This window comes from Pyrus communis, chromosome 3 (genome assembly GCF_041283825.1).
Source record: "Pyrus communis isolate YQ-2024b chromosome 3, ASM4128382v1, whole genome shotgun sequence".
Lineage (NCBI taxonomy): Eukaryota > Viridiplantae > Streptophyta > Magnoliopsida > Rosales > Rosaceae > Pyrus > Pyrus communis.
In genome coordinates this window covers 21,714,362-21,724,339 of record NC_142567.1, presented here as the reverse complement: position 1 = coordinate 21,724,339, position 9,978 = coordinate 21,714,362, and the positions used below count along the sequence as shown (strand labels likewise).

General features: G+C 37.8%; 1 pseudogene; it reads left to right on the top strand.

Annotated features, from left to right (window-relative positions):
* Window positions 1-5,919: 5,919 nt before the first annotated feature.
* On the top strand, window positions 5,920-6,690 carry LOC148698137 (uncharacterized; annotated as a pseudogene).
* The last annotated feature ends 3,288 nt before the right edge of the window (window positions 6,691-9,978 follow it).

Below are 9,978 nucleotides of genomic sequence, written 5' to 3'. Positions count from 1 at the left end.
CAAACTTGCTAATTGACTCATTTAGTGCTCAAGGTTTTCAATTGCTTTGTTTGTTTTCTGTTGATAAGATTGAGTAGAGTTAGCTAAAGAAGTAATTAAATCCTCAAGAGACTTACTTGGAGCTTGTTGTTGTGGCTGAAATGGTACCTGCAGTCTTGCTTGAAAGAAGCCAGGTAGACGGTTATAGTTGTTAGGAACAGATTGTTGTCCGTTGTCTTGATTGTTGATAGGAGCATATTTATGTGACTTAGTTAGCTTATTTTCTTGCATTTACATAGTTAATTTCTATTTATTATAGTGATTTAAGCTATTTTCGTATGTATGTAGATCCAAATGGCAAAGTTGGCAAAAAAGGGCATTTTGGAGCATTTTAGAGAAATTTTGGGCTTGGAATGGATATCATAAGTATGGAGCAAAGTGGATGGACGAATTTGAAGATCAAGAGAGGCTAGGAATGTGCTTAATATCTGGAGAAACAAATTTGGAAGCATTGAAGATAAGGAATCAGCTACAAAGAATGAACATTATCCAAATTACCTTATCTTATCCAAACCTTATCCAACCTTATCTTATCTTATCTTATCCTAATCCTATCTTACCTTACCTTATCTTATCTTATCTTAATCCTATATTACCATATCTCCAGCTGCAAGGGGGATTCCTTATCACATTAAACCACTTCCCATCTGATTTAATGAGTCCTAATATCAAGCAAACAAGTAACCCTTTCCCCTTAGGAATCTGCCGCATCTCTCTCTCCTTTTCCTCTTTGGTTTCTGCCATATAGCTGACCTTTTCCTTATGGATTTGAATTGTTAAAATCCTTTTCCTAAGCTACTTTTGCACCACACCTAAAGCCTATAAATATATGTCTATGTCGCATAATTGAAGCACCACCCTCTACCATAATTTCACACCACACCATTCACCACACCTCAGGAGCCTAAATTCAAAAAATCCTCATTGTGCCGCAGCAAGGAAGGAAGGAGGAGCCACCTAGAGTCGTGCTCGCCATTTAAGACGTTGGATTGTTGGAGCGTTTCTAGGTGTATTTTATCTTTGTTTTCAATGTTTAAATTTAATTGTCTTTGTTTAATTGCGAACATGAGGAGCTAAACTCGTTTTAGCTAGAGGAGTCTTTGAAACCATGAACATATTTGCAATATGAATTGATTACTTCCCGTTGTGATTTCATAAATTGTGAATGCAATTTGCTTAACTGCTTGATTGATAACTTATTCTTGTATGTTGATTAAGAAGGCCTACTTAGTTTGCATGCATGAATTTAATGCTAAAATATAAGGGAATTTTACCTAATCGTTATGAACTTATATTTATAAGTAGTGGAGGTTGCTAGTCACGATCGTGTTAAGTAAATTCCTGGCATGAGTATCATGCTATCAATGCTTATGATTTTCACAAAGCTTAATGATCTTTGATTGTATCTCTATTATGCTGTTCATATAGGGAACTATTGAAGAATAATTTGGTTGCTGATGCGTATCCCATCCAATTCAATAACTTACGAAAACTCTGAGGGTTAATTAGTGCTGATCACTGTTAATCTGGGGCGTTGAGGTTCATGGTTTATTGGAAAAGCAACTGGAAATCAATTTGTATGCAAGTGTGTCATGTGAGGAGAAGAACACTTTAGCTAGCTTATCACCCATCCATTCACCCCAATTTCGTACAACTTAGTTTAAGTTTACAATCTGCTTGTTTTTACATTAATTTCGTCCAAAGCAATCCCCCCCCCCTTTAATTAAGTGTGTTAGATTAGTTAGAAACGTGTTTGAATCTGTCCAATTTAGTGTTTTGAGTCTTACTAGTCTAAAATTCGTCCAAATAACTCCTTAAAGTCTGTTTTGAGTCTATTTGCTAATATTGTGTTGTTTAGAGTCTGTTTAGTGTGTTTTGAGTTTTTAGTGTCTAGTTGAGTGTTTCTAAGTCTAGTTTTCTATTATTAAGTCTAGTTTAGTGATTTAGAGTTTAAATTGAGTAGATTAGCATCCTTTAATCCACGGCCTAAAACGATCCCTACTTTCATATACTACAATCATAGGGTTTTAATTCAATTGCTTTGTTTGTTTTCTGTTGATGAGATGGAGTAGAGTTAGCTAAAGAAGTAATTAAATCCTCAAGAGACTTACTTGGAGCTTGTTGTTGTGGCTAAAATGGTACCTGCAGTCTTGCTTGAAAGAAGCCAGGTAGACGGTTATAGTTGTTTGGAACAGATTGTTGTCCGTTGTCTTAATTGTTCCACTTTAAGTGTGGATAATCGTGCCACCCTGCGTTATAGTTGTTTTAGTATCGATCATACCTTTGTCTTTGTTGCCCCTGAAACCCTCTTAACGCATTAGCTTGCTCAAGACCACCTTGATCCATCAATGAAGGGCACATGTCCGTGGCATGTCCCATCATTGAACATTCATCGTACACTTGTTTTGGAGCCACCATAACCTATTGCACAAGGTTAGTCAAGTTAGCTAATTGTATTTCAATACTAGAATTAACACTTACCTTATTAACTTTCTTAAGAGGTAGCTGATCTCTCCCTCCAAATTAAAGTGTGTTGCCAGGAATGTTCTTTAGCAATGCCTTAGCATTAGTTGGTGTTTTGTCCATGAATGCTCCTCCACTTCCTGCATTAAGCATTACACAATCAGTACCACACAATCCTTCATAAAAATACTGCATTAAAATATGCTCTGAAATCTAATGATTAGGACAAGATGCAACCAAATGTGTGAATCGCTCATAGTAATCTCCAAAGGGTTCTCCATGTTGTTGGATTGCCCATATGTCTTTCCTTATGCTTGCAACTTTTGTGGCCAGAAAATATAGCTCCAAGAATGCTTGCTTCACCTGATTCCATGAGTTCATTGATCCCGGAGGTAAATTGTAAAGACACTCATTTGCCTTAGCTTCTAATGTAAATAGGAATGCCCTCAACTTGACTTGTTCGTCATCCACATTTGATGGTCTCATTCCCGAGCATACCACGTGAAACTCCATGAGATGCTTGTTGGCATCCTCTGTTGAGAAGCCATAGAACTTATGCAAGTAGTGAATCATGTCGGACTTAAGCTCAAATCCTCCTTCTGCATTTGGATATGTGATGCACAATGGTTGTTGATCTATATTTGGTGTTGCCAACTCCCTTAAAGTACGGTTATCAGCCATGCCTTCTTGTGGTTCTTCCTCCTCTTCCGAACTCAAATGTGGTGGAGAAGATGGTGGTAAAGGCACCGATGCATGCTTCTGCTTGATTTTTCTCTGAAGCTTTCGAAGTGTTCGTTCAAGTTCAGGATCGTAGGAAGCTAGATCAATGCTCTTGGACCTTCGAGTATGCATATACTAAGAAGAGTATCTAAAATAAAAACAAAACCAAAAACATTAATTAGACAAGAAAAGAAAACAATAGAGAAATAAGTAATTAGAAATAACAATCCCTGGCGACACGGCGCCAACAATTTGATACGATTTAAAGCACACCACAAAGTAGCACATAAATGTCCTATTGATTTTCCTTATTAACACTAAGATTTGTCAATTGTATCATATAAAAATAAGGGTCTTTCCCGCAGAAGATTGTTTTATCCAACTATTTAAAATGTCACAAAAACTGGGTTGCTGTCCCTACTGACCAGTCACCTAAAAATAATTATTAGACTGACTTACATCTAAAGTCTACGAAATTTTATATGCAGACACTAGACACACAGAGCTACACTCACATAAATTTTTGGTATTTTTGGAGTTGATTTGCTATTTAAATTAAATCAAACAAAAACAGTACAGAAACAGATTTTAAGTAGTTCACAAATTAAGAAAAATGAGTTAGGGGAATAGCTATCCACCACCAAATAATCATGCAAACATGTTATGTTTCATTCAAATTCCTTTTATTTTTGGATGAAGATGCTCAAGTTGGCTTAATGTTAGAACTCAACCTATTACTCTTTCTTATGTAGTATGTTAAGAGAATGGCGTTTTCAACTTAACTTAGTCACTAGCATGCAATCTAGAATGGTGTGTTCATAGATAACAAATAGAAATCAATAAGAACGAAAAGAGTTTGAGTCATCACAAGGCATCGTAAGTACTGGCGTTGTCTTATCCTAGAAATTGGTTTACATGTTAATCGCAATTAACAAGTACTACTCTAAAACATATGTAGGTCCTCATTTGACAAGGGCAGGCACACACATATTCATACCATTAGAATCCTAGATATGCTTACTAAGTATGCATCCGTAAAAAACACATAAAGAATTCATCAATGAGACAAGTAGTGAACCAATTTTCATCCATTCATAAAAGTAATTCAAACGAAATGTCATAACAAACTTGTAATCATATTCAGGGCTTCAAAACAGCCCCTAACTTCTGAAAATTGGTTACACACAATCCTTGAATAAAACCAAAAGAAAGACATAAGTTTGAGAAGATAAAACCGAAAGAAGAGAATGCCAAGATTTCCTCCTTCCTTTCCTTCCTTCCCCAACGCTACTGCCTTGCTTTCTTCCCTCCCATTTTCGTCAGCTGCACCTTTCCATTTTTTTTTTATATATTTTCTCTCTTATTCCTTCTACCTTTCCGCTGCAACCTACAACCTTTTTCCCTTTTTAACTTGCTACCCCATTTTCTTCTCCTTAACTCACCCTTTAATAGCCATTTAGTGATGACAATAAGTGAGAGGAAATGGTAAAACAATTGTAACTCTTTAGGTAGCCTTTATGCCAATTACTCCCTCTTAATCCTTATTTTAATTCCATTTCCTTTGATATTTGAATAGGTGTCAGCTGGCTTGTTCTGGGCTGCATCAGTTTTAGCTACTAGATTTATTGGGTTTATTGCATTCATTGCAGTCTTGTCAGTTACAAACTGCTCAGCCTCTTGGGAACCTTTCAGTGTTAGAACGGCCATAAGTTCTTCTAGAAAAATGATATTAGCAATCCATGAAATGCTCCAGAAAATAGACATCCGTGTTTTCCAAGCATAGAAGGGTTATTATCTAATTCGTTCTGAGCTGTTCGGAACTTGCTTCCAAAGTCAGCTGATCTGCACTGGCAGTTTTGAAGAATTTGTTACTTAAAATCCCACTTGTGCTATTTTTGTTTTCTTTGCTTGACAAATCCCACAAAACACAAAAACAAAGTAAATAGCTCAAAAATATAAGGAACTAACTAAGAAAAGACAAGTGAATTTGATGTAAAATATAAATAAATATGAGCTTATCAAACAACAACTCAGTGACTATTCTTTGCTCGAACCTTCATATGTTTAAAGTTCTTTCTTCTTTTATACTTATATCCTGCCTTTGCCCTTTTCAGTTTTCTCCAGCACCTGAGGATGTCAAGCAACCGCCTACTACATTTGGGGAGCCAATAGTTCCTGAGATCCCCGTGGTCTTAGAAGTAACTAGCCCGCGGGCTTCTCAAGCTGCTTCTCAGGCCAACCCGCCTCTTCCTTCCAAGGTAGCTGTGGTACCAGAAGTACCTATCCCACAATCTTAAGCCTCATCTCAGGTATATAAATATTTTTACTTCTATTCTCTTCTTTGTACAAGTTAGCTTGTTAACACTTGTCTTTTCTCTTGGTGTTTCAGGTTTCTAGTGAAGGCTAGGGTGACTTTCTTCCCCCTTCTGCAAGCAAGGTTGACTTTCCTCAGCCGTCAAAGCCAACCACACCACCCCCATCACTTTCCCAGGTTCCAAGCTGAATACTTCTTTCTTTTTCCTCCTTTTAATTTCATTTGTAGCTTATCCTCTTGATTTATTTTCCTTCGTTTGCAATAAGGTTCTAGCAAGGGCTCGAGCCAATCTCCTCTACCTTTGGTGTGCAAAGTAGCTCTTTCAAGGCCTCCCTTGGCTCTTGGGGTTACGGGGATCCCTATTCCTTGGCCAAAGAAAAAAAATGACTACTACTGCCGCTTCCATTCCTACTTCTGGATCCTTTCCTCCTCCTTCAACCGTAGCTGCCTCTGCTGCTACCACCAAAGGTGTTGGAGTGATACCCACACCTCTTGCATCCATTCCCGTAACGGCATATTTGCCTAAACTTATCAGGGAGTTCAGGCAAATCAGTACTAAACTGAGGTCTCCAAGGTGCCCTTTCAAGCCCCAACTTCTTCAAGATACGCGTCAAGTCTTCAGGGAATGGATGAGGAGAGATTTCACAACTTCCTTCAGCCTTAAGGCTCTCTATGATGCGGAGAAGGCTTTGACTGAGCTCTACAAGGCTTAGTTAATGTCAAAGGCTCAGTACAAGTCTTTTCGTAATTTCTTTAAGAATCTACGAGCTCTGAGGGATCAACATCAACGAGCGGAGCAGGCATCCAACATATTGAAGTGTTATAGAGAAAAACACACTTGGACTTTGGCCACACTTCAACAATTGGTAGAGGAGGGATCAGCCATGGAAGATAGGATCGTGGTGGTAATGTCCGAGATTCAAAAGTTGGAAGAGCAGCTTTCCACTTTGAAGGCTGAGAAGATGACCTTGGCAAATAAACTTTACAAGAAAATAGAAGAAATGAAGAATGTGAACCAGGAAGTTGAAAACTCTGAAGCCCAAATAGCCAACAGCAGCATGTATTTAGAAGAACCTGGCAGGATTTTTACTATTATGCAAACATATTACTCTAAAATATCTGCCTTGGCAAAAGATGTAAAACTGTTGAGCTAAAGTTTTTGTAACTTCCTTCTTTTGTTGAAATGAAATGACTTCCTTCTTATATCAACTTGCCCTTTTTAGTTCTTTGAAGCTTTACTGCACAAACAAACTTCAACTTTCCTCAAAATACTTAGTTCTCCTCGATATAACAATCCTTGACATCCCACAAAGTTGGGTGATATCTCTTAAAAAATTTAGCATTGACTAGATGCCTTTGCAAGTTTCCCTCCAAATTTGCCAAGTAATATCTTCATCTATCCAACATTTGGTTGACAATGAAATGACCTTCCCAAGTAGGGCTCCACTTCCCGAAACATCTAACTTGAGCTCCTATAGGCAGAATTACCTTCCACACTACCCCTTCCTTGAAGGTTTTCAACTTTACTTTCTTATTATAAGCTCGAGTAACAACTCTCTTCCCTTCTTGAATCTTATTCAAGGTTTCAATTCAGGCTACGACCAAATCTTCAACCCCTCGACACATAGCTTGAATGTATTCCTCATTGTGTAGACCAAATTGGTTTTGAAGTCTGACTGAACTCACATTGATTTCCATAGGAAGCACAACATCTTGCCTGAAGGTTAAGCCATAAGGAGTAGTTCCAGTTCCTGCCTTTTTGGAGGTTCTGTAGACCAAAGAGTGTCTCCCAACTTCTCATGCCATTTCTCTGGACTATCTGCCACCATCCTCTTAATAATATTTACCAAGATCTTGTTACTGGCCTCTGCTTGACCATTTTATTGGGGGTAGTAAAGACTAGACTGTTGGAAATGTGCCCTAAAACCAATCATATGATGATACTGTACAGACATTTCACATGTTAAACTAGTCAAGTTTAATATAAAGGGCAAAGATTATTGTTTTAAGCCGTCTCATATAAATGTTATATGCTTAAACGATAAGTCTAAGGAATATGTAATTAGGAGAATGTGATCTAAAGAAGTTAGATTCAAGAGACCATTCTCTTTCTTATACATATCTTAAACGTTCCTGATCATAGGATTGCCAATTGGGCATTGATAGTCTGTTAAGATCAGTATGTGCTATGTCTTCTCTTAGGGAGAGTAACTAGTCTCGAGTCATTGGTGTGACGGACTCCAAGACAAGCATGTAGGTGCTCAATAGGGAATGAGTCCACTAAACATGATCAACGAGGAGTTCTCATACTTATGTCACATGAGAACTCATGGTTAAGATAATGCAAAGTAGTCTTTTGACTTAAGGCATCATAGTTATCTTGTGGTGAAGTCCTTGATCTTTGACTATGTCAAAGTCACTTCGTCAAAAGGTGTCCATGACATAGTTGGGGCTAAGCCATTTAGCCACAGAGGCAAGTGAATGTGCAACAAGGGATCTTTGGCCTTGAAACTATTTGAGGGAGCATACTCTATGATATGATTAAGAATCTCTGGCCAAAGTATAAATGAGATTTAGGAAGTCGTTCCAAATCACATTCAAGGTAATCATATAAGTTAAAAGAATCAATTGGATAGTAAACATGCATAAACTATCAAACCAAACAATGTGGTCAAGAGTATTGTATTAAAGAAAGAATCCTAAACTGAATAGGTTCTCCACCTCTTCTGATTAGCTTGGGTAGCCATGACATACTGCTAGGTGTCACTCATGGTTTGTGGAAGCCCTAAAGGTGTATAATCACTAAAGGGATAATTGAAAGTATGTTTCAATTCACAATCAATTTGAAGAGTTCTAATCGCCCACTACATCGCTAAAAGGAACCTAATGGATCGTACACCGTGGAAGGTAGAGATTGAAGAAACAACGGATATGAGTAAGGATAATTAAATGGTTTAATTATTTATGCCTAGGATTAATTAATATGTTAATTAATCAAACGAATAAGTTCATTATAGACCTCGGGTTAGTTTTGGGCCGCAAGGCCCAATGGGATTTGAATGTCAAGCCCATTAACTCAAGTTGTATGACAACTTGAATATAAAAAGGGCTTGAAAGCCGAATAAACCCTTAAGGTTGACCACATTAGAGAATGAAGGGTTTTGGTTCTTTTGTCACTTAAGTGAAGGGACTATATAAAGAACTTTATAGCCAAAATTCATTTAAGGTTCTTTTTGAGGAAATTGGAAAGAACATGTCTCTCCCTTTCTCTCTAGGAGGCTGGCCCCTTGGAGGAGATTAGCTAGCAATATTCCCTCCTCCAAGGTCACTCATATCTTCTTCAAGTCCCTCCTTGGTGTGCAGACTTAAAGGTTCTCAATTTTGGGAACTTGGAGAATCCATTCTACCATCCTCATCCAAGAAATCCATGGAGCTAAGAAGTAAGGAATGAAGGCCCTATCTCTTGGGTGATTAGCCTTTGCTTATGCAAAAAGGAATCAACAAAGGTATAATATTTCTTAAATCACTTTGTTCTTGAGTTGAGTCTTGGTTCACCACACTCACTAGGCCTTGAATTTCATGGGTAAAGTTTTGTTTTTTGAGTGCATACAAGCATGATTCCGCCTTTTAATTGTTAATTGCATGCATAGATGTTGCTCAAATGAACTAGTTTTCATAAATATTTCCTTCATAGACTGAATCATCTTTATCTTGAACTTGTTTGCAAATTCCTCTACTTCTTTAGAGATAAACGATGGCCTGCGATCTGTAACAATTATCTTAGACACCCCATATCTATGTAAAACCTTGGTTTCAATGAACCTCTTAATAGTTGCTCAAGCGATAGTCTTCACAGCTGAAGCTTCTACCCACTTTGTAAAGTAATATGTTGCCACAATTATGAAAGTGTGCCTCTTACTAGACGCTAGGTAAATTTGCACAATGAAGTCCACTGCTCACCCCTTGAAAAGCCAAGGCTTTACCATAGGATTCAAAGGCATTGAAGGCACGTGTTGAAGGGGTCCATGTCTTTGGCATTCTTCACACCCTCGAGCATAAGCCTAGCAATCTTTTTCCATCTCGGGCTAGAAATATCCATATCTTCTGAGCAACCACCTCATCTTAGTTCAACTTGGCGTGCTTCACAGATTCCTTCATGTACTTCGGCCATCACTCTCATTGATTCTTCTTGGCCTAAGCACTTCAACAAAAGTCCATATGGAGTCTTTCTTAGCAGATTTCCCTCCCACATGACATACTTAGTTGCTTGTTGTCTATTCTTCTTACTTGTGGGGAAAGAATAATTTTTTAAGTACTCAGTAATGGGTGTTCTCCAGTCTTCTATCTCTGGTTCTTTAGTCATCACATCCGGGTTGAACCATCTTTCAAAAATAGAAGGCAAATTTTTTCCTTTGTATTTCCACATCTATTTCGAACCTTCT